The 24,864-nt window shown below is 43.2% G+C and overlaps 1 pseudogene; it reads right to left on the reverse strand.

The window, feature by feature from the left end:
- LOC107120372 overlaps nucleotides 1–24,864 on the reverse strand; it is a 115,901-nt pseudogene that overhangs the window by 24,638 nt on the left and 66,399 nt on the right.

Here is a 24,864-nt window from a genome sequence, read left to right on the forward strand (position 1 = left end):
AGATCACGCCAGGCCTTCCTGTCTTCCACCGTCCTCTGAAGTTTGCTCAATTTCATGTTCATTGCATCTATGACACTGTCTAACCATCTCATCCTTTGCCGTCCCCGTCTTCTTTGACCTTCAATCTTTCCCAGCATCAGGGTCTTCTCCAGTGAGTGCTCCCTTCTCATTTGGTGGCCAAGGTATTTGAGCTTCAGCTTCAGTATCTGGCCTTCCAGGGAACAGTCAGGGTTGATTTCTTTTAGGATTGACTGATTTGATCTTTTTGCAGTCCAAGGGACTCTCAAGAGTCTTCTCCAGCACCATAGTTCAAAAGAATCTATTCTTCGGCGCTCGGCCTTCCTTATAGTCCAACTCTCGCAGCCATTTATGACTACTGGGAATACCATTGCTTTGACCATGCGGACTTTTGTTGGCAGGGTGATGTCTCTACTTTTTATCATGCTGTTTAGGTTCGCCATCGCTTTCCTCCCAAGGAGCAGGCGTCTTTTAATTTCATGGCTGCTGTCACAGTCTGCGGTGATCTGGGATCCCAGGAATGTGAAGTCTGTCACTACTTCCACGGCTTCCCCTTCTATTTGCCAAGGAGTGATGGGGCCGGATGCCATGATCTTAGTTTTTTTGATGTTGAGCTTCAAGCCCACTTTTGCGCTCTCCTCTTTTACCCTGAGCAAGAGGCTCTTGAGGTCCTCTTCACTTTCTGCCATCAGAGTGGTATCATCTGCATATCTGAGGTTGTTGATCTTTTCCCCAGCAATCTTAATTCCCGCTTGTGATTCATCCAGGCCAGCATTTCGCATGATGTACTCTGCATATATATTAAATAAGCAAGGCGACAATATACATCCTTGTCGTACTCCTTTTCCTATGCTAAACCAATCAGTTGTTCCATATCCGGTTCTAACTGTCGCTTCTTGGCCCTTATACAGGTTTCTCAAGAGACATGTGAGGTGGTCTGGTCCTCCCATCTCTTTAAGGACCTGCCATAGTTTGTTGTGATCCACACAGTCAAAAGCTTTAGCATAGTCAATGAAGCAGAAGTAGATATTTTTCTGGTACTCTCTTGCTTTCTCCATAATCCAGCGAATGTTGGCAATTTGATCTCTAGTTCCTCTACCTCTTCGAAACCCAGCTTGTACTTCTGGTAGTTCTCTATCCACGTACTGTTGAAGCCTAGCTTGTAGGATCTTGAGCATGACCTTGCTAGCGTGTGATATGAGTGCAATTGTGCGATAGTTTGAACATTCCTTGGCATTGCCCTTCTTTGGGATTGGAATGTATACTGATCTTTTCCAATCCTGTGGCCACTGTTGCGTTTTCCAAATTTGCTGGCAAATGGAGTGCAGAACTTTAACAGCATCATCTTCTAAGACTTTGAATAGCTCAGCTGGAATACCATCACCTCCACTAGCTTTGTTGTTAGTAATGCTTTCTAAGGCCCATTTAACTTCACATTCCAGGATGTCTGGCTCGAGGTCAGTGATTATACCGTCGTGGTTGTCAAGGACATCGAGGTCTTTCTTGTATAGTTCTTCTGTGTATTCTTGCCATCTTTTCCTAATCTCTTCTGCTTCTGTTAGGTCCCTACCGTTTTTGTCCTTTATCATGGCCAGCTTTGCATGGAACGCTCCCTTGATTTCTCCAATTTTCTTGAAGAGATCTCTAGTCCTTCCCATTCTATTGTTTTCTTCTATTACTTTGCACTGTTCATTCAGGAAGGCCTCCTTATCTCTCCTTGCTGTTCTCTGGAAATCTGCGTTCAGTTGGGTAAATCTTTCCTTTTCGCCTTTGCCTTTCGCTTTCCTTCTTTCCTCTGCTATTTGTAAAGCCTCATCAGAAAGCCACTTTGCTTTCTTACATTTCTTTTTCTTTGGGATGGTGGTGATTGCTGCCTCCTGTACAATGTCACGAACCTCCGTCCATAGTTCTTCAGGCACTCTATCTATCAAATCCAGACCCTTGAATCTATTCTTCACCTCTACTGTATATTCATCAGGGATGTGATCTAGGTCAAACCTGAATGGCCTCATGGTTTTCCCGATTTTCTTCAGTTTAAGTCTGAATTTTGCAATGAGTAGCTCATGATCTGAACCACAGTCAGCTCCAGGTCTTGTTTTTACTGACTGGATAGAGCTTCTCCATCTTTGACTGCAAATTATATAGTCAATCTGATTTCGGTGTTGCCCATCTGGTGATGTCTTTTTGTTTGGTGTGATTGGGAGTTACAGCCTAATAACCCAGTCACCCTTGCCAAATCTGTCTTCCAGTATCTGTTGTCTGTGTAAAGCAGTCTTTTTTTTGTTAGCTTTCTTGACTCAGAATCACAATTCTCCCTCACAGTAGTTCTAATACTATTAGGGCAAAGGAGTCTTTTCTCTTGTCTCTGTAGAAGACCCTTTCTAACTAACCCTGTCAGAACACTAAGCCCAGTTATCTCTTTCTCTGTCAGAAGATGAAATACCCGTTTTCCTCCAGAACAGCCAATGTTATACTTGCTCTCAGCTGATGCCAGCCAATCAGAGAATGTGTAGAGCAGTCAATCAAATAAGCTCTCCACTCCAGGGAAGATTAACTTCTGATCCCCCACATTCTCTGAAACAAGCAGCATTTAAAAAAAACCAAACACCCTGCTTTCCTGTGGAATCAGTCACAGGGGGGTTGTGGCAAGCCGCTCCCCAGGGCTGCATTTACAGACCCTGTCAGAACAAGACATCTATGGCTTAGCCCAGCATGGTCCTCATGGCCAATTGCCATGGCTGGATGTATCTCTGTGTTACTTGCCTGTAGGGGGAGATTCAACAGGGAGACTTGTGGGTGTGGCAAGTCCTGCCTTCCCCACTATGCTCAGTTGACTGTTCCAGCCCTTCTCTTGAAGTGGAGCGTGGCACCCCGGCTAGTCCCTTCAAGTTTCACCTGCAATGCCATCCCGCATAGATGCATGCCATGCCGGGGATCCTTAGTCCTCTTCCCCAAGGCCCCAGGGAGGAAGTGTCCAGAGTCTTCACACCTCGCCATGGTATGCAGTTCAATAAAGTCTGTGTTGTGCCACAACTGTGTCTCTGCTGGTTTGGTTTTGACTACATTACAGAAGCTCCACACCCCTCCCTGCCCCAGTTCTTCCCCAGCCCATCCATCACTCCCCCTGAGGGCTTCATGAGGATAGGTCTCAGAGTGACGGCTCCTGGGTACTTTGGGTGACTGTAGATGGTTGTGCAGGTCCCACTGGTCACAGTCATCTGCCAAGCATAGCAGGGGCCAAGTGGCACAGACGGGTTCCCTCCCTCACTGCACAGGCATCTGTGTGAAGGGGGAGGGGCCAGAGGGTGGTATGGGTGAATGAGCCAGCTTGGTGTGGTGGCTAGATCAAGTCACTAGATCTTGGAGACTCAGATTCCATTCCCCACTTGCACCATGGAAGCTAGGTGGGTGGCCCTGGGCCAAATTCACACCATCAGCCTAACCAATCTCACAGGGTTGTTGTGAGCATGAAACAGAGGAGAGGGGAATGATGTAAGCCACTTGGGGAGAAAGACTGGAAATAAATTGAGTGAACGAACAAAGTTCATAACTGTGTGTCTGCTCCAGGAAAGGGGGGGGGGTCTGCCACCTGTGATGGTAACACTAAGGGAGCAGGGGATCACGGAGGTCCCAGAGTCAATGGCTTGGGGGGGGAGCTAATACAGTGGGTGGACTTGATATATTTGGAGGGGTGGGGCTTGGGCAGGTTGGACATACTGGCAGGCAGGAATGACAAATGATTCACATGGTTTCCACTGCATGATGTCACAACTACATCACTACACATGGAAGGAATGATGAACAGATTTGGAATGACAGTCTCTGGGCAGTGATTGTCTTGGAACAGGAATGATAGAGTCCAGAGTGGAATGACAGTCATTCCAGTCCAAGACCACCTCTGCTACATTGGGGAGGGAATTGGGGGATACAAGGCTGCTGCTGTATGCCCCCACAATTGAGCCCACCCTGGTGGCCCTCTCTCCTGTTCCACCACTGGCAGATGTGGTGTGGGAGTGCCCTCAGCAAGGGACAGCTTGAACCTCTTCCCCACTATCAGATGCCTGGATCTGCTGACAGGAGTTGGTCCCTTTAAGGGGGTAGGGGGGTGCTCCTGAAAACAAGTGGAACTCCTGTGGCCCGCCCCTCTCTGCCCCCTGCCTGAGATGGATGCTGGACTTCATCCACTTGCCACATGGCCCCTGATTGGTTTTGGCAGCCCTGTCTGTCATAGTGCCACTGCCTCCATGCAGCACCTCCACTGACAGTGCGGTTGCTATAGATGTTAGCCCGGTTACAAACAGAAAATGCTGCAAACCCCTTAACTTTGTCTGCTGGCTGCTGCATAACTTATGCCTTTAGGGAATAGACTAGCACAGCCATAGGCATGTGGCAGCCGACTGCTGCGGTGCAGGCGTGGCATAGGATTGTTCTGCCCCTGAGGTATAATTTAATATCTAAAGTGCATGAAAAAAAATCCTTGCTGTGCCAGTTTTGTTTTAGGAAAGTACAAATACTAGAAAATTTCAAGAAGCTGCATGGCATATTTAAGACTTCAGTCTAAGACATCTAGAGATCATATTGTTTAAGTCTGTGTGTCTAGGTAGGATGGTCTATAGCCAGTGAATCCAGAAGTTTACCTCCCTTTATCCAAACCAGCATTTCTCAAACTTTTGGGGCTAAAAAGAATTATACATCCCCTCAGACTTGAAAACATAGTGATTTCCCTACTTTAAAAATCAATGTAAGTTTAGGATTTATGCACATGTACTATCTTGAAAAAAACTAATATTTCACACCTAAGCAAAAATATTGAGCAATTTTTCTGACATTTTATGCCAGAAGAATGATTTTATACCCAAAATGCTTTCCTCCCGTTTCTGAGCATCACTTTTCTGAACATACTTAACAGGAAAAGAGACTGTTCAGTATTCCTTCTCATCAGAAAATTTATGCAGTTTTCATAAATGGCGGGGTGAGTCACAGCTATCTCAGACTTTTAAATGAAGATTTAAAGGTTTTAATCCCATTAACAACATACTTGTGCAAAGTAATCACTAGCTGCAGTAAAAACAATGCAATATAACAAACTATGTGTGGACAGCTTGATTCTGAATATTTGTTCAGTTTAACCCAACATTGCTTAGTTATTTGACAAAATGGGGCTTTTCCACATATTTTACATGATGATTCTTCTGCCCCCAAAACAGTCCAGATAGAAAAAACTACTGACAGAATGGGGGAGGGGAGAAAAATACTTCCTCAAAACCCAGTAATCCATTATATTTTGAGCCTGAGAACACAACCTGTCTACCAAGTCACCATAGGATAAATGAGCGCATTATATGAAGACATTAAAGCCTTACTCTACCTATCTCACAGGGCGATCGTAAGGGCAAAATGCAGGAGTATGCTACCATGAGCTCCATGAGATGAAAATAATAAATATAGAGCTGCCTTCTACTGATTCTACACATCTAGTCCAGACTAGCACTAATGCCTTTCACTTTGATGGGCATGAGTTTTCCAAGAACTTCAAGCAAAAGTCCTAAGACTAGTGATCATTTTGATGTGGACATGCTGGGAATGAACCTGGGACTTTATGCATGAAAATAACCTGTGTTCTACCACTGTGTCATGTCATTTGGAGCCCATTTGAGTATTCTTTTAAAAACTGCCTAAAAGGAGACAATGACAATATCAGTCATTTCTATAATGCTTTTAATGTGCAAGGTGTTTTACAATGTAACATCGTATTCTACAGTCCTATTTAAGGGCCTTGCGTAAAGTGGTGTAAAATGCCTTTCGTGGAAATTAGAATGAATTCAAGGCCAATCTATTTGCTGTCGGCAATGAGTCCCCAAGAGGGTGGGACGGATTGCGACAATTCACTGTTTACTACACCAAACGAAATATATAGGATCTTATTGTATAAAGGAGAAATAAAATAAACAGCACTGCAAGCTCCCATTGATTTTGAAGTCAAGGGACTAAAATGGGTGACAGTTCCTTCTGTTCCAGAAACTAAATAATAGATTGGGGGTCTGTGTGTATGTGGAGAATAGTCAGTAAGGCTGAGATCTATTATTCAGGTGAGGCAACTGATTAGAACACATAGGAATAAAAGGTCAGTGGGGGATAAAATAAAAGTGATTTATTTCCAGTCTTTGATTGTAAATGCACACCAAATATTACAAGCAAAATGAGAAGACAGGTTAAAAGCAGGATAAACAACATATTTATGTTCAGAGCTTTAGTTGTACTAATGCCTTTTATTAAGAGCATATGTTAAACGCCTCAGTTAAATGGCTGCCTTTGACTTATTTTCTTATAAACTGGATTTGACTGCTGTAAAGATTTAGGCATACTGTGGAGGGAAGTGGTAAGATGCTGTTCTTCTACATATGCTGTCTTCCCAGGTTGTGATGAAGTAATTCCAACATATGGTTGAAATGAATGCTTATGAGTTTTTCATGATTATGCTTGAAACACGCACAGGTTCCTCCACATCTTTGTCATTTCTTATTGTGGCAAGGAAGCCACGCTCACTTTACTATTCTTTTTTAGCAAAAGACATTTCATTTTATAGCTAATGCTTAGAGCTTTTAACTTTACAAAAATATTTTTTTGGGAAAAAAAACCAGGATATTATTATAGTGAAAAACTCACTGTTAAGGATACAGCCTGGAGCATGCGATAACTGGGCAAGGAGCAACCATCCGTTTTACAGAAGCTGTATAGAGTCCAATTGGTGTGTTACTCCAAAAGAATGAAAGACAGAAATTCAGTAAGGGTGTTTTGTGTGTATATGTGAGGCAAGAATGCCTTTTGGTAGGCATGCATTAAAGCTTTGAACTTGTTAGCAGTGACAGTAAATTTACTCTGGCATAACTGAATACAGTCTTTCACCCTAGATGATGAAGCCCTGCAAATACTATTATCTATCTCCTGAGCAAGGATGAGAGAACCTTCAAACTTTCAGACATGACTAAAGAACAAGAACGGTGGGTGCTTTATTGTTCCTGGTTCTGTACTTGTTTGACATTGGGGAGATGCATGACTTTGTTCCAACATGACATTCATCTTTTCATGGAGGAAAAAGCAAAAGTCCTCACTTCAGACATCATAAAACACGAGACTTTAAAGCATGGTACCAGGTCAGCACTGAGGTCTTAGCTGCTATCACCCCCCTGTTCTGTCCGCACAAGCAGAATGCTGTTCCTGGCAAGCAGGACATTATTTGTTTCTGCCTTACAGGCAGCCAGACCTCCACTTTTGTTTGTACTTTTAAACTGGACTTCCAGAGACTCATGGGATATTGCACAAGGGAGGGGAGTTTGCTTGCTTGTTCTCCTTCAGTGCTGCACAAACGCTAGTGCAGTAGATGTGCCCATGCTGGAGCAAAGCACCATACCAGAGTGATAACTATCACTGTCTGAGCAGACCACTGGGTCCACATAAAAGCCAGATAAATGGCCACACACATTCTGCCAGCCGTTTTCAAGACTAATGAGTAATTCTTTCACTACCATATAAAACAGCACAGCATCTCTATGCCTTCTTCACAATCCCGGGAGTGCACAGTTCCTAAGTGAAATTTTAGATGGAATCAAAGATTAACAGCCAAATTTCAGAAAACAGTTAAAACAGAGAGAGGGAATAAACCAAGGAAAGAGGAAACAAAAAATCAGAAAAGAGAAGTGTGATTAAGGAATGGTAGGGGCTTTCTGGGTGAGATTTCTAGAGAGATTAATGAACTGAGGAACCACCTCTCCATGCAGAGGGAAGTAAAATTCCCACACGTTATTGTTTCTTGAAAGTATAATTTTCTCCATGACGAGTGATGAAGAAAATGAAAGCAGAAGAGTTCTTCAGTAGGGAGGTGTTTCTCTACTGAAAAGTTAAGTACTATAAAGGCAGGTGTTTGCTAGCAGAAAAAATATTTCAGCAGGGTAATCTTCATACTGGCTTTCATTACAACTGTGACTGTTGAATCTTAGTAGCATGAATAATAAAGTTGTTGTGCTGAACATAGACATTAGCATGGCACTTGCCTGGAGGGATTACAGTCTAGGAGCTATTTTTTAAATGCAGTCATGTGGTACAGTCCTCTCCCAACTCAAAAGTAAAATCCTAGCCTAGTGTTTTTCTTGACATACAAATTTTATGGAGGTGGAAAGACATTACGTGGCATCCTTTCAAACAACTCATCTGCCACAGGGATTCTAAAATGGTATACTGAGAATCTTTCCCCTCCTCCCAGTATTAGGCTCTTGGTGAGATGGGCAATATAAAGGGGATGGGAGTAGAGAGGGCTTGTAAAGAAACAAGAATGGCTGAGATAATGTAAACTGGCAGAAAACAATGGAGGAATATTTTAGTGGGGCCAGAATTCCAGAAGCCCTCCCACTGTTGCCCCCCAAGCACCAAGAATACAGAGCATCACTACCTCAGACATAATGTTCATTCTATACATGCTATAAAAAGGTAAAGGTAAAGGTTCCTTTGCTCGAAAGCCAGTTGAATCCGACTCTAGGGTTGCGGTGCTCATCTCCGTTTCAAAGCCGAAGAGCCAGTGCCGTCCAAACACACTTCCGTGGTCATATGGCCGGCACGACTAAACACCAAGGTGCACGGAATGCTGTTACCTTCCCACTGAAGTGGTACCTATTTATCTACTTGCAATTTCTTCCTTTCGAACTGCTAGGTTGGCAGGAGCTGGAACTTAGAGACGGGAGCTCACTCCGTCATGCGGCACACTCAGGTCTCGAACTGCTGAACTACTGGCCTTCCACAGCCTGCAGTTCAGCGTTTTAACCACTTGAGCCACCGCAGCTCGTTATACATGCTATACATTGTGGCTAACAGCCACTGATGGACCTCTGCTCTATATGTTTATCCAATCCCCTCTTGAAGCTGTCTATGCTTGTAGCTGCCACCACTTCCTGAGACAGGGAATTCCGCATGTTAATTACTCTTTGGAAGAAGTGCTTCCTTTTATCTGTTCTAAGCCTACCGCTCATTAATGAGTTCTTGAATTGTGAGAAAGGGGGGAAAGCATTTTTTCTCTACCTTCTCTATCCCACGTATCATTTTGTAAACCACTATCAAGTCACCCCTAAATCTACATTTCTCCAAGCTAAAGAGCCCTAACCTCTTTAGCCTTTCTTCATAGGGAAGGGGTTTCATCTCCTTAATCATTTTAGTTGCCCTTTTCTGCACTTTTCCCAATGCTATAATATCTTTTTTGAGGTACAGTGACTAGAACTGTACACAATATTACAAATGAGGCTGCCCCATCGATTTATACAGGGGCATTATGATACTGGCTGATGTTTTCAGTCCTCTTCCTAATAATCACCAGCATAGCACTTGCCTTTTTATTGCAGTCACACACTGAGTTGACATCTTCAGTGAGTTATCTACCACCCCTCCAAGATCTCTCTCCTATTCAGTTACCACCAGTCAGACTCCATCAATGTACGAGGGGGAGTCAAATGAAAACCTTAAAATGGCGATTAAATTTAGAAACACTGTGCCATTGTCTGTAAGTTGGCAGTATTTTTACCAATGACATAAGGAATGTCCTACAGGTGGCAGCAGAGTGAACAAAAGCAACATGCCATCACAGTAGCAGTGTGTAAAGATGGCTGCCTGACTTGAGACATGCACCAAATAGGAGCAGTGTTCTGTCATCCATTTTTTGAGTAGTGAAGGAGTGAAACCTATTGCAATTAATCAACGAATGAAGTTGCAATATGGTGATGCATATCTGTTACTACAGCAAATATACGATTGGAGTGGGAAGCTCACTCCTTCACTATTGCCAGGCAAGAAGCAGGAAATAAACATGAGGTGCCTATGTCACCAGGAAGTGATCCAGGCACGTTGGTTACACTGGGGGGCGATGCTCTAGGTTTTGGAGAAAACTTGATAGCTTCAAACCATACAGTTTTGCCCAAAAACCAGAGCACACACACCCCAACTTCGATGTGCCTATGTCACTTTCAGGTGATGAAGGCATGTCACATTTATTTTCAGCCGGGTGACATAGGCACATTGCATTTTACCAGCTCCTGGTAAGTTCCCCCCATTTTTCGCCTGTGAGTCCTACTGACCTGGCAAGCCTAAAACCTAGGGCCCCTTTCAGGTTTGTAGAAAGATTTGTCTTGCCTGTTCACAGCTGCAGTCACTGGATTTAATTATCCAAATGTATCCTGACTTTACTATTAGAATATTATATGTGTGTGTGTGTGTGTGTGTGTGTCTGTCTGTCTTTGTATCCCAAGTCCATGTATATAAGAACACACATATATATATGGCTCAAAGTAGCCTATTAGATCACAGAAGCTAAGTAGCATTAGCTGGATTAGTACTTCCATTGGAGAGTGCCAATAAAGTCCATGGTTGCTACTCAGAGGCAGCCCGGTATAATGCATCCTCTAGATTCTGGTCAACTGTCAGCATGGTATTTGGATCTGGGATTTTTCAAAAATCCTGTGAGTAATTGGTAATTTTTTGGGATTTATTTTCAGTTTCCCTGAGAAAACCCAGATACATTTGGAATACCAAAGTGTACCTGAAAAATATCAATAAGTTAGTTTTTTGGTATATTTTCAGCTCAGGTAGATCCAAATGCACACCCCTATGAAGTCGTGGAAGTAGTGACAGACTTCACGTTCCTGGGATCCCAGATCACCGCAGACTGTGACTGCAGCCATGAAATTAAAAGACGCCTGCTACTTGGGAGGAAAGCGATGGCGAACCTAAACAGCATGATAAAAAGTAGAGACATCACCATGCCAACAAAAATAAGCATGGTCCAAGCAATGGTATTCCCAGTAGTCATGTATGGTTGCGAGAGTTGGACTATAAGGAAGGCCGAGCGCCGCAGAATAGATTCTTTTGAACTATGGTGCGGGAGAAGACTCTTGAGAGTCCCTTGGACTGCAAGAAGATCAAATCAGTCAATCCTAAAAGTAATCAACCCTGACTGTTCCCTGGAAGGCCAGATAAGGAAACTGAAGCTCAAATACTTTGGCCACCAAATGAGAAGGGAGCACTCACTGGAGAAGACCCTGATGCTGGGAAAGATTGAAGGTCAAAGAAGACGGGGACGGCAAAGGATGAGATGGTTGGACAGTGTCATCGATGCAACGAACATGAAACTGAGCAAACTTCAGAGGACAGCGGAAGACAGGAGGGCCTGGCGGGATCTAGTCCATGGGGTCGCGAAGAGTCGGACTCGACTGGGCGACTGAACAACAACAAAGTTGGAATAGTGTGCCCAAGACCATCCTTCAAACTCTTCTTTATGCCTCTCTGATTTCAGAGTTAAGGTGGGTGACCAAGAATAATAGGGCATTCTCTGATGTGTCTTACTTATGAAGAATCCTCCTAACATTCCACTCAGTATCACATTTTTTATTTTTCAATGCCAGGCTAAAACATCCTTATTCTTTGAGGCATTTTAAGCTATGATTTTTTAAAATGCAAACCATACACCACCCCCATGAATTTTGGTTTTATTATGCTTCTGTCATTCTCTTTTATACATATTCTATACACCTGAAAGGAAGACAAGTTTCTTTTCCCCCAAACATGCCACAAGAAAAAAGAGGATCTTGTACGCATCATAAATCTGCATACAAGTTACACGTAGTAATTTTTTAAAAAGCCTTTTGTGCATAACTTTTTAGGGATTTGCCTTACAATCAGGGTCACCTTTCCTTCAGGTAAACGCACTACTAACTCACTTCACCTGGGATGTTCTTGAAGTATTTTTAAGCCACTGTATATATCAAGTGCTACGCTTCCATGCTGCTTTTATTGGGTTTTGTGTTGTTATTTTAAGTAGTTACTGTATTTTGGAAACTGCCTCAGGTAGTCTTGTTAGAAAGGTGATATAGGCTGCATCCACACATGGCTAGAAATTATGCTGCTACAGCAATCATTTGCAACTGGATTTTCCTGTGTGGACAAGACAATCCAGGAGATGCATGACTGCTATAGCAGGGGGGTCCCCAACATCGGGCCTGTGAGCACCAGGGTGCCCGCCAACACCTCTTTTGGTGCCCAGGTGTTTTTAGAAAGTGGGTGAGGCCATGTGGAGTTCTTGCCCAGAAGGGCTTATGATTGGCTATTCAAATTAAAATAACATTGTTTCAGGAGCAGCTGCCACTACAGTCATGGTTTTATTCTATTTCATTCCTCTTTCCCAGTGTAATTTTAAAATTCCCCGTCCTCTCCCCTATACTTGGGCTTCCTCTGTGTGTGTGGCTCTGCCTTTTGTGGCAGCCATTTTGAGGTTGGCCCTCCCTCCTGCAGCAGCCATTTTGTGGTTGCACCCTCCAACCCCTTTGTCAGAATTCCAAAGGTGCCCACAGGATCAAAAAGTTGGGTACCCCTACTATAGCACAATGATGTTGCAATCTCCAATGATAGGGGAAAGCAGCCACAGAAAGTTTTCAAACAATTAGATGGGAAACATAAGGGGGGACTGGGCTATATGGAATCAGTATAAAAAGTAGTAGTGTTCAAAGAGCATGGCTTTGTTTTGCTTAGACAACTGCATTAGGCAGATGTTATGTAGGAAAACATCAATATATTATGCAAAATAAAAGACATGAGGCTATATCAGCAAACTTGTGTATGAGGACCGACATGAGGCTATATCAGCAAACTTGTGTTTCAAGCCTGCTAGAATGTTGCACCTTCTGACCTGAAATTTTACCTTCACCTTTGATTTGCAGATGCTAGTTACATCATCTTTTGATGAGGGGAAAAATCAGTTTCACTTGCCCAAAGGAGTAACATTTGTATTATTAATTTCTTATAATCACAGCTGAAATGTTTCTTACTAGAAGAGAATCACTGCAAATGTTACTGTCTTAAAATCATATTGTCAAGCTTCTTGCATCCTAGATGACTTGAAATTCATGGAAACTGATTTCTATACTATGATATTTATGGAGCTGAAAATATAAGCATATGGTCAATGTCAGGTAAGAACTGGACCCCAATGATTTAAAAACACATACCCCTCATGCACTCACACACAGGAGGATGAGGAAAAATTAAGGGATGAATTCTTTACTTCTTATATTAAAAGAATACATCATTCCCAAGATGTCTTTTTAAAAAAACTTTTCTTTGAAAGACACTTCTGTGCTAGAATAATTATTAACATATATCTCAAAGACAGACATTTCAACCTGATAATTTTCTCAGTATCAATTTTAAAGAATCATTAGGTCTGTTCCCACAAGAGAACAAAGCAATATAGATTGCTAATCAGCTGGTTAAACATGGAACTAATTGTCATTTCAATCCAGAACATATTATAAGCCGCTCAGTGCCACTGAAATAAAAGATGTACAGATTTTGTTCTGTTCCTCTATTGTTCCCTCAATTCAATTTGCCCTGAGTTCTACTTCTTCTGAACTGAATTCCACTTTAACTAGGAGCATTTCCTTAATTAATTCTGGAATTGCAGCACTCAAAGTTTTCCACTTCTTTGGTTCATTTGCTTCTTGAAGAGCCTGAACATTTGGATGCAGCACAATTATTTTCTGAATGGTGGTTAGTGACATATGCATGCAGTCCTGTACACTGGTAAAACACCATAATGATGGAATCTTGATAAAATTATATGTATGTACACCCACATCAGATTGGGAGGGGGATGGCTTATCACCCCACGCTAGTACACATGCAGACACAATTAAAAAAAAAACCCTCAATGGAAGTATATGTACAATACCATCAAACTGATTTTCTGAAATGTTTCAATGTGTAACTATTTCAGTAATATGTAGGAGGAGAGACACAAATGAACTAAAGGAATTGCTGAAGAAATCGCAAGCACCCTCAAAACTGTGCCGTCAATTCTGTTAGAAGGTAAAAAATTTCTTACATGGCAAAGAGCATAAACATTATACAAAAGAATATTTTATTCCTTTTGGTTGCATCCTAAATACATGGCAAAGAGCATAAACATTATACACAAGAATATTTTATGCCTTTTGGTTGCTACATTTAAATTAGGGCTCTTTTAGTACTATATCTGCCATAAAGGAGGAAGATTATTATTGGGTTGTATTCAAGCCTGCCTCATATGAAATGCTCACCGCATGAAGGATATCTGCACTGCACCTGAGTGAAGTCTGCTACATGTAACGAACTGTCTGTAGTGCTACCCTAAGTTATACCCTTCAATGGACATACAAGGGTGTTTACGATGGCACTGTAAATGACTCACCCTTGGGATCAGCCACTGTCAAAAGTGTCGCCTCAATGCTGCTACAAAGATACCCCTTGTGCCAGTGTTTGTGTGCGTGTGAAAAACCTTTGTGGTGGCAATTTAAATGGCAAGACATAAAACACATGTGAATGGCCCTCTGGATGGTGGGGCTGTGGGAGATGAAAAGTAAAGCCACTTCCGTGAGGCCACTATTCTGTGTGAAGCAGCCTTAGGAGCAAAAAGTGTCAGGACTCTTCTTAACCTGATGAAGGATTTTAGGCATATGGCATAAACGAACATGGACTACTGCTTCTGTATAGGCATAGACATGCACTGAGCTATTCTGACATTATTCCCATTGGAGAAAACCTTTGTAGTAAAACAGTGAAGTAAAGATGAGATTTAACTTCAAATGCTACTTCTGCTTTTAGTAGGACTAATATGCAAAGTACTTCCTGAGAATAGCAACTATAACAGTAAAATATCAGCGCTCTTTAGAAGCGTTCAGTAGCTTTTGGCAAAATGCTATTTTTATAAGTCATTACACTGGTTTCTAGGAAGCTCACATTCATTTTCAAATGAACAATTATTAAACTATAAAACAAAACTGCATGATTCTTAAAGGCGTAATCTCAGGTTTTACAGTTAACTATAAAGTGGTATGCTATTATAAGAAAGATGCTCAGGCTATTAGAATCTCTCGTTAAAGAAAGAACGGTAAATTCTTTATTATTGATGAAATAATTCTGCTGTTTTGCAGTCAGTAACACACAAAGACAAGCTTTATGGGGGGGGAATGAACACTGCTCTTATAAAATATCAAAATGTAGATGGTGTATGCAATAGAGGCAAACTGCATTTACATTACAATTGTGGTTTTTCTAGTACAGTTCTTTGGGGTTATAATTGTTTTCTTGGGTGTACAACTAAAATACACATAATGTCTCAGTCAAGAAGAGTGAGCTATAGGCATACATTGGTGCAGACCCAATGAAATAATTGTAAAAGCCAAATTAAGTTATGTACTGAAAACAAAGTAACTGATTTACTGGTCTCACAGGGCCAGATTCACCCTTGATGTACATATGGTAACAGACATCATGAAAATAGCTGATTCAAAGACAGTTTATACTAGTACAGCTCCAGTGAATATAATGAAGAATGTTCATTAAACTGGAGGGGGTGTTCATTACACTTATCTCTGAATGGTTTTTAAAAACAAGTCACACCTCAATTAACAGAGGGCAAAAGTGACTGTACCATTTAATAGATTTTTTTTAAAAAAAATACTAGTTTAATTAATGAGGGATATGCAAATTATTGTGCCTCCTCTTTTCTGAGATGTGGCAAACACGGGAATTCATTTGAAGAAGAGGGCAATGAAGTCTGTAATTATGGATTGGATCCTCCTAAAATCTCTGCATGTGTAGGGGGGTAATTCTTGCCACCACCACCCTCCCACAGCACACTTCTAGCTTTCCCCAAGCTATTCCTCTGAGTAGTTGTCGAGTTCTTTGAAGCTGCACAACGAGGGACGGGGTTCGGGAGGCATATTTGGGGACCGGGAAGACCCTGGTCAGAAACCCCTGCCTGGCAGGAAGGGACACGCTCGGGCGAGAGACTGAGGAATCTTACTCGTCAATATGGGTGCTACCGCGGGAGGTGCCGGGCGGGTAGATACTTCCCCGCAACTTGAGGCTCCAGGAGTCAGCGGAGACGGGAACACTAAGGGTGAAACGCTGAGAGTGGGAACACACGTGGGACGAGGGGAGCAGATTGGGGAACGAGGCTGATGGGGAGCACGTGGGGAAGGGTGATGAATGTAACTCTGCAATAAAAGAAAGAAACACCGGGGAGGAATCTGGCAAATCATGGCGACCCAGAGAGAGAAGGTGTGCGAGAGACGATTTTGCTGGGGAACGGTAGCTGACGTGTGGCGCAAACACCCAGCACATTCCATTTCTGAGGTGTCTGTTTCGAGTCCGGAGGAGTCGCACCACAGCTACGGGACATTTAGATCCAGGGGTTGACTTCAAATGCAACACTAGTAGCATTTCAGGGGCTTTTTAGGCTGCAGCAGGTGTGCGTGGGGGGGGGGGGAGGCAGGGAACTTGTACTTCCATAGACAGAAATTCTTGCATCCATGGAAATTGTATTTATAAATATAAAGAGCCAGTTTGGTGTAGTGGTTAAGTGTGTGGACTCTAATCTGGGAGAACTGGGTTTGATTCCCCACTCGTCCACTTGCAGCTGCTGGATGACCTTGGGCAAGCCATAGTTCTGTCAGAGCTGTCCTTGAAAGAACAGTTCTCTCAGAACTCTCTCAGCCCCACCTACCTCACAGGATGTCTGTTGTTGGGGGGGGGGAATGGAAAGGAGGATATAAGCCGGTCTGAGACTCCAAGTGAAGGATGGGGTATAAATCTAAACTCTTCTTCTTCTATATTGGTTGAGCAGGTATTATGGCTGAGTAAACAAAATGTAGATGTTTTAGTACTATCTCAACAATAGCTCAGTTCTCACTCTACTTCAACTTGCTCTAAGCCTAGAAAAATCATAATTGGTTTTTCTTATTGTATTGTATTATAAAGGAGGGCCTGGCGTGATCTTGTCCATGGGGTTGCGAAGAGTTGGACTCGACTGTGCAACTGAACAACAAAATTGTATCTTTAAAATTATGCAGTCCAGGCAGGTATTTTTATCTTTATCTCTTGGGGCAGGTGAGTACTTTTAAGATAGTTTGTGGCAGAGGCATAGGAACTGGACGATATCTGATTATTCCTTTCCACTAAAATGTACAATCTGATGCAGAGTTACTCCAGTCTAAGTCCACTGAAATCAACAGGCTTAGACTGTTGAAACATACAAACATAAGATGAGTCTGGATGGATCAGACCAGTAATTCATCTAGTCCAGCATACTGTTTCACAGAACAGGCAACTGGTTGCACCAGAGGGCTAACAAATAGGGTATATTGCCAAGGCCTTCCCTGATGCAGCCTTCCAGCACTGGTATTCAGTGCTCTGTATAGGGAGGTAGTTAAATTTACCATGGCTAGTAGTAACTGAGCTGCTGTGGCTCAGAGGTTAAGATGCTGAGCTGCAGACCAGAAAGGTCTGTAGTTCGGCAATTTGAAACCCCAGTGCTGCGTGCTGGAGTGAGCTCCCATCTCTGGCTCCAGCTCCTGCCAACCTAGCAGTTCGAAAGCAAGAAATTGTAAGTAGATAAATAGGTACCACTTCAATGGGAAGGTAACAGCGTTCCGTGCGCCTTGGCATTTAGTCATGCCAGCCGCATGACCACGGAGAAGTATTCGGACAGTGCTGGCTCGTCGGCTTGAAAATGGAGATGAGCACTGCTCCCTAGAGTCAGATTTGACTGGCTTTCAAGCAAGGGAAACTTTTACCTTTTAGTAGTAACTGATGGCCCTATTCTTAATGCATCTAACACCCTTTTAAAGCCATCTACATTTGTACTCCCCCATTATGTCCATTGGCACTGAATTCCACAATATAACAATTAATTAAGAAGCTATTTCCTTTTGTCTTTCTGGAACCCATTGCCAATTAACTTCACTGGGTGCCCCAGAATTCTAGCACTATGTATCTTTCCTTAGTTGAGGTATGGATTCTATCTGGGCCTCAATTAGTATAGTTTGAAATAGCTTCCAGGCATTCAGGAGGAATTTTACCCTCAATTCTCCTTTTCAACTTTCTTCTGACTAATCCCATCATTTTCCAAAGTTCTTTCTTTTGAAATCAGAAGTGTCTAATTTTGACTTTGGGGGCAACTTTCCAGTGAGGTAACTGCTGAACTTACTAGCATTGTGATTACTGTTTGTGGCCCCAACGCCCAGGGGAGGGGCGAGCAGCAGGGACCTAACCAAGTCGTCTGATGCCACAAAGATGGCGAGCAGGGGCAGCGTGGTGCCCTAAGAGAGCCAGTTTGGTGTAGTGGTTAAGTGCACGGACTCTAATCTGGGAGAACCGGGTTTGATTCCCCACTCCTCCACTTGCATCTGGCTGGATGACCTTGGGCAAGCCGTAGTTCTGATAAGAGCTGTTCTTGAAAAAAGAGAAGTTTCTGTGAAGAGCTCTCTCAGCCCCACCTACCTCACAGGGTGCCTATTGTGGGGAGGGGAAGGGAAAGGAGTTTGTAAGCCACTCTGAGACACCTTTGGGTAGTGAAGGGCGGGGTATAAATCCAATCTCGCCTCTCTCTCTCCTCTCTCTAAGTAGCAGCCAGGGTGTCCCTGCCCTCAGGACCCACTGACAGGGCCGGCATCGAGCTGGGCAGGCCCAAGCTTCCTGTGCTCATTGCCAGCCCACCCCTCCACCAGGCAAGGACCTCCACGGCTGCCCTCAGTCTCTCCCCTCCCTGTGGCACCTCAAATAGGACCCTGGGTGACCACTGCAACAACATTCACATCTTGCACCAAGTCTTGAGCCTCACGCACTCTGTACACCTACAGTTGGCTCCATTACCAGCTGCTGCAATGCACAGTTATTTATGGTGCCAAGAAACATTGTTCCTAGAGCATGACAACCTCTCACAGTTCCGCAGAGCCATGAAAACGGAGCTTTTCCGGCAGGCATTTCAATAGGAGCTGCACTTTATCAGCTAAGCCCTGTGCCGACCTAGACCTAGAGGCTATCTAGAATGGTATCTACCGCTGATTGTGTCCATGAAAGCACTTTATTATACTGTACCGCCACTGATATATTAACGGTCTTATGTCATGTCTTATGTATTTTATTGTGATGCCTCTTGTTTTATTGGATTTTACGTAAGCTGCCCTGAGCCTGCTTCGGTGGAGAGGGCGGGGTAAAAGTTGAAACAATAAATAAATAAATAAATACATAAATAAATAAATGTATTTGCCCTGTCAATGTAAGGGTAGGTCAAGTCAGCCAGTATTACAATTTTTTCCACTTTACTTACCTACCTTATTTTCCTTTCCATCTGCCTCAGTATGTTGATCAGGGGGCACTAGTATACCCCCACTTTTAAGGAACCCTTAGGACCCGCTATGCCCATCCATGGTATTTCTATGGGGAAGTTTATTTCCCTAATGTTTTCTAGCTTATTTGACTCTATGCCCTCTTTGATATATAGAGCAGCATTACCCCCCATGCATCCCCTCCTTGTCCTGTCTATAGAGTTTACATCTAGTGATAACTGCCCCCTTGATTTTCCCCATTCCACCAGATTTCTGAAAATCCACTATGTATACATTATCATTTAGCACCAAGCACTCCAGGTCTCCCATCATGGCTTGGAGGCTCTCAGAAACTCCATGGGAATGCCCTGTAAGTCAGGTAACTTGCTCTGGCAGAAGAAGCCTTGCTCTGATGAAGGAAGATTCCTTACTTAGTGGAAAGAAAATCATTGAAGCCAATCCACTGAATTTAATGAACCCTAAATGTTTCGACTTGATCAGAAGATGACCTCCAGGAGATGCCCAGGGCCATCAGCCAGGCGATTACAATATCAGTGCTTATTAGACAAGAAGGTCAGGGCATATGAACTCAGATTTTATGGCATACAGGGAGAGGCTAGATGTGAATAACATGGAATGTACTCTCCCATTCTTGCTCACTGCTTTTATACCATTATCTACAGCATCTGGTAATAACAGCAAACATGAGAAATAAGGAAAAATGTATATTCATGAAACTGTACGCAGCAGCAGCCTCTACTGAAGCCCCTCTAGAAATGGTGCCCCAGTAACAAGGAAATGGTGCTGCTGTCACTGTGATGAGCAGCTGGGAATGAGATTTTGTTTTCCCCCAGGAAGTACCTGGGCAGGCTGTCCTTGAAGGCACGTTGCCACCTGTCTGCTAAAAAATAAATCACACCATTATATGACTTTTTTAAAAAAAACTGCGAGATAGCATTTGGAATAAGGAAAGAATAAAAGTACTTCTGCGGGTGACACCATTGTGCCGCTAAGCCAAGTTAAAAGATGGCTTGCATTTTAAGGGAAATCAGCAATAAGCGTTCTGTAAAGCACTAGAGCCAGCCAGCCTGCTGACCGCATTATGTCATATAATCCTGGAAATTCAGGGGATAAGCGTAAATCTTCTCTAGTTTAAGCGTTTAGCCAATTTTCTAAATGTTTTTAATATAATTTATTCTAAAAGAGTAATAGCTGCTTTGCATTCCTGAGACATCTGCTGCAATGAGATGAGTGCTTTCTGAATGGTAGCAAAGTCAGGAATAATTCATGCAAACAATTTTCCCCCCTAAGGATTTTGGGCTGTGTTGCTCTCCTTTAAGGTAGCATGCAAAAGCAAAGGGAGTTGCCAAGAACCTTTAACATTACTGTAGCCAAGGTGGAACTGCTTAACCACATGCAGCTCCTGCCAAAGCTGAGATGACAGCTGAATGATCCAACTGTACAGGCCAAGGATGGATGGTGTGAGTGTTTCACATGGAAGTGGTTCCCCTTCACATGGGGGTGAGGGTTGCCAACCTCCAGGTGGGGCCTGGAGAGTTCCCACTTTTACAACTGCTCTCTAGACCACAGAAATCAGTTCCCCTGGAGAAAATGGCTGCTTTGGAACACTAACTCTATGGCATTGTACCCTGCTGAGGTCCCTCCCCTTCCCAAACCCCATCCTCCCCAGACTCAACCCCCCCAAAGCTCCAGGTATTTCCAAACCCAGAGCCGGCAACCCTAATGGGGGCTGATCATGGAAAGGTGGCTCCCATAATGGTAAGGGTGTCATTAACAGATCTCTGAGTTAGAACAGAAAAACCCCACATCATCTACAGCATGTAAAAATTTGGCCACTAGGAAAGTTTGCTTTGGATCGGCCATAGGGTGGGGCCAGTCAAGGCTGACTTCCCAAGGTGGCCAAAACAGCCATTACTGTGACATGCTGGTTTTCACGGACTTGTTCTCCCTTGATCGTCACAAGTACAGCAGTACAAATGCCACCTGAAATTGTGCCTGCCTTTTATTTCAGCCCATACACAAGATCTGTCTTCTTGTTCCCTCCTCAACAAAACACCCACATCCTTTGCTGCATTTTCTATTTACGCTCACCCACTAACCAATTACAAATCCATGAAACATCACACCTGCTGTGGCCTGAACCTTGGAGTTCAGCGCTGAAGCTTTTAAGCTGAACCTCTGACTAAATCCTACACATCACTTGCTAATAACAATACTAATAAACACTCTGCTTTAATATAGCTGCTTATGACCGCCAAACGCTGGGCACAGTGCTGAACACCTGCAATTTTCACTAAGGCTCATGATGGGAACCCAGAGCTAAGTGCTTTGCTGCACGCTGTGCATGGTGCTTAAGCCCATCTTTCAGACTAATCCTTCCCCCTGCCCTCCATTTTTAGCATGTGCTCTTCAAAAGGAAGTAAATATGATCTGTGCCGATTTGCACTATGCACTGAATGGATATGCCAAGTGCTTGATGCCAGAAAGCAACTATGTACAGCTACAACTAATTACACACTTTGATTAATTGTGATATACACTGAATATTTCCCACCATTATGCCACAGTATATTTGGCATAAATGTGCAGTTAAATGGTTATACAACGTTTTAATCCAGATGTGTACTGTGCACGCTATGCTAGGAAATGGGGAAGGATTCTGTCCCGGAGTTCTGTACTGGCTCGGGTGGCACAGATGCAAAACGGCACACAATGCAGGCTCAGCTCCTTCCCAGCTCAGCTGTCTCTCGTGTTAAATGGGTGTTGTGGCCGCCAGGATTCTCTCCAGGCCAACCAGGCGGCTGAGCCTGACTCCTGCTCTCTTCTGGCTCATCTGCCGTAGCAGCTGGGCTCGGGGCTTTCCACAGGCGCGGGGGGGGGGGGGGGGGAAGATTTGGAGCCCAGCTAGCTTTGCAGCTTCCTCCACTTGTAAAAAAAAACAGCCAAGGCTTCATGCTCTTCTCAAACAGCTCTGTCAAGCCCTTGGCCTGCAGGGACACCTGCTCATATAGACATCTGGGCATTTGACCCCCCAGGGGGAGGCTGGACAGCCTGGTTTTCACTGCTATTCAGGCACATCTGCCACTGTTTTTACTGAAGCACAACGATTCTGCATGCCTACAGGCTGATGTGCAGCTTGCTAAACCAAGGGAAAGAACTGGTGAAAAAGAAAAAAAGGTGTTGCCAATTGAGGCTGGAACACTGATGTGATTGTGAGTGATATGAGTTTGGATCCAGCCTGACCCCTAAGTCTGTGTGTCCTGGGTACAGAAATGTGTGGTATGGAAGGGGACCAGATCTGCAACTTTTGGATTTTCAAATAAATGAGATGGGATACATACTCTGTGTTCCCAGAATGAATTTGTAAGTTAATATACTCTTGAGAATGACCACAAGCCAAATTCTGTACTCAAAAAATAAACATCAAGCTTCACATAACAAAGAGGTTGTATCTTGTTTTCATTTCAAAACATGCCCATTTTAAGTTAATGAAAAGCAACCCTTCCCCTCCTTTGACGGCTTGATTTGGAGCAAACTTGGGTAAAATGATTACGCTTGAGCCCATTTCAAAATCTGCTTCCCTTCCGTTTCCAACAGTAGACTGGGGGCAGGGGCGCTAAAGAAGTCCTCTCCCCTGCCTGCAAAACCTCTCATCCATCAATCATTCCCTTTCTCCAAAATGTATCTAGCAGAAGTCAGCCCTTGCAAAGAAGGGCCTCACTGAGAGGTCTTCATTATACTACTGGCATTGCAGAGGCAGAATTCCAGTTCAAGGATCTATGGAAAACTAAGTGACCCATGGATCCTGGTGCCCAGGACACTGCTGTGGCAGAACTGAGGGTCTAATGGATGTCCTGCAAGGAGGCCTCTCTCTGCCATAGCTACTATCTGACTTGCTTGGATGGTAAAATTAAGCACACAACTCAATTCAAAATTTCATTATTTCAATTCCACAAAGTTTTCTTTTGTTTTAATTGCAAGAATAGTAAGATTATTCCAGTAGTTGGAATTCCATGGAACAGAATATTACCATCAGTAGTGAGGTTCTGTCGGAAAGTTATATTAGTAAAATGAATTATTTCAAAGCCTCGCATGTCGAACAGGCATCTACAGGAGTATTCAGAAAACACATCTGCCTACAATTAATGCACAGAAGAGGGAGAGAATGGGATCGTGCTCACTGTCTTCCTAACTTCCATGCATTAATCACATCATCTGCAGAGCCTGGATATGTACAAAATGTTCACAAATAAGATCTGTTTCAGAATTGGCTACAAGAATATGAAATAAAATATTTGAAAAGCCTTTGCAAAGGTGACAAGCACAACCCATTGCTGTCTCCCTATACAAACACTTAGCAAGCTGAACAATGAATGTCAATGATCTTAGACAGGGTTAAGGTAACAAACCTGGTTAGCACTGAACATGGTTAAGTATTATGCCTGCACTGGGCTATATTATGCTTATCAATCCACAGCCTTCCCACAAACAAGGGCATGGATCGTACAAATTAGCAAAATCCTTAGTATTGCTTTGTTTCTCACAAGACACTTTCAAGAAGCCTGAAAAATGAATGCATCAACATCAGCTTAGCCTGTATTATTCTTGCTGGTAATATGATGGCCAATTAATTCTGACATGGCAGTTTGGCAGGCTACCTAATGCCCTCTACTTTACTACCACAGGAGGTGAGTACTTGGCCATTTCTATGACATCAGGAGGTGAGTACTTGGCCATTTCTATGATGACAGCAATCAAATTCTTTTCATTGCTTTATTGTACAAGAAAAATACAGTATTTCTTCCAAGCATTGTAGGTTCAATAGATCTCCTCTACCCATCTGGGATGCATGTAATAAAGTTCAATTTTAAAATCCACTGCTCTTCTTCCAGGTATTTTAGGAACAGGTTTAAGGACTCAGATGCAGATACACAAATGGTGCCTAATACTGCTATTCTGGCACATGCTCTTCCTCTAATACAGCACAGAATCCTCCTGTGCTATGGTGGGGAGAATGCTCTCTCTGGAATCCTCCTGTGCTATGGTGGGGAGAATACTCTCTGTGTAGCATTCTGGGTGGACTCCCTTTAGCTCCATTCAGACTGGATTTGATCAAAAACAAGTTGTTTTACAAATATCTGGAACAACAGCTTAATTCAGGCCCATTGCCTCCTCCCAGCACCTTTGGCAATCCCAGGAGTCCTCCTACTCTCAAACATACCCAGCAACAGTGACCACAGAGTACTTATCAAGTGCCAGAGACCACAGGAAATGCAGTTCTCCAGGGTGTCTAAGCACTCAGCACAGAATGTTAGCTGCCTTTGGAAGCACATTTCCATGGGCTCATTGTACCTAGGATGCTATCATGAGTCTGAGCTCTGGGACAAGTAATTTCCAGGATACTTCACAGCTGTGCTAAGGGTACCAGTGCAAGCCTAAAACCAGGTATTCTGTAATAGGGGAGGGGGGCTAGTTCACTGCTGGAGGGGAAACAGAAGTGAAAAAACCTACATTTTAGTCCACTATCCATAAAGTTACTTAATTTAGTAAACTAGACTGTAAAAGAATAGTATAGTATTACATAACAAAACAAGTAATCTGTATTAAATTAGGTTGACTATTCCTTTTTTTAAAAGACTATAAGTAG

This window comes from Gekko japonicus, unplaced genomic scaffold (assembly GCF_001447785.1).
Source record: "Gekko japonicus isolate JY-2015 unplaced genomic scaffold, Gekko_japonicus_V1.1 scaffold288, whole genome shotgun sequence".
In the NCBI taxonomy this organism is placed as follows: domain Eukaryota; kingdom Metazoa; phylum Chordata; class Lepidosauria; order Squamata; family Gekkonidae; genus Gekko; species Gekko japonicus.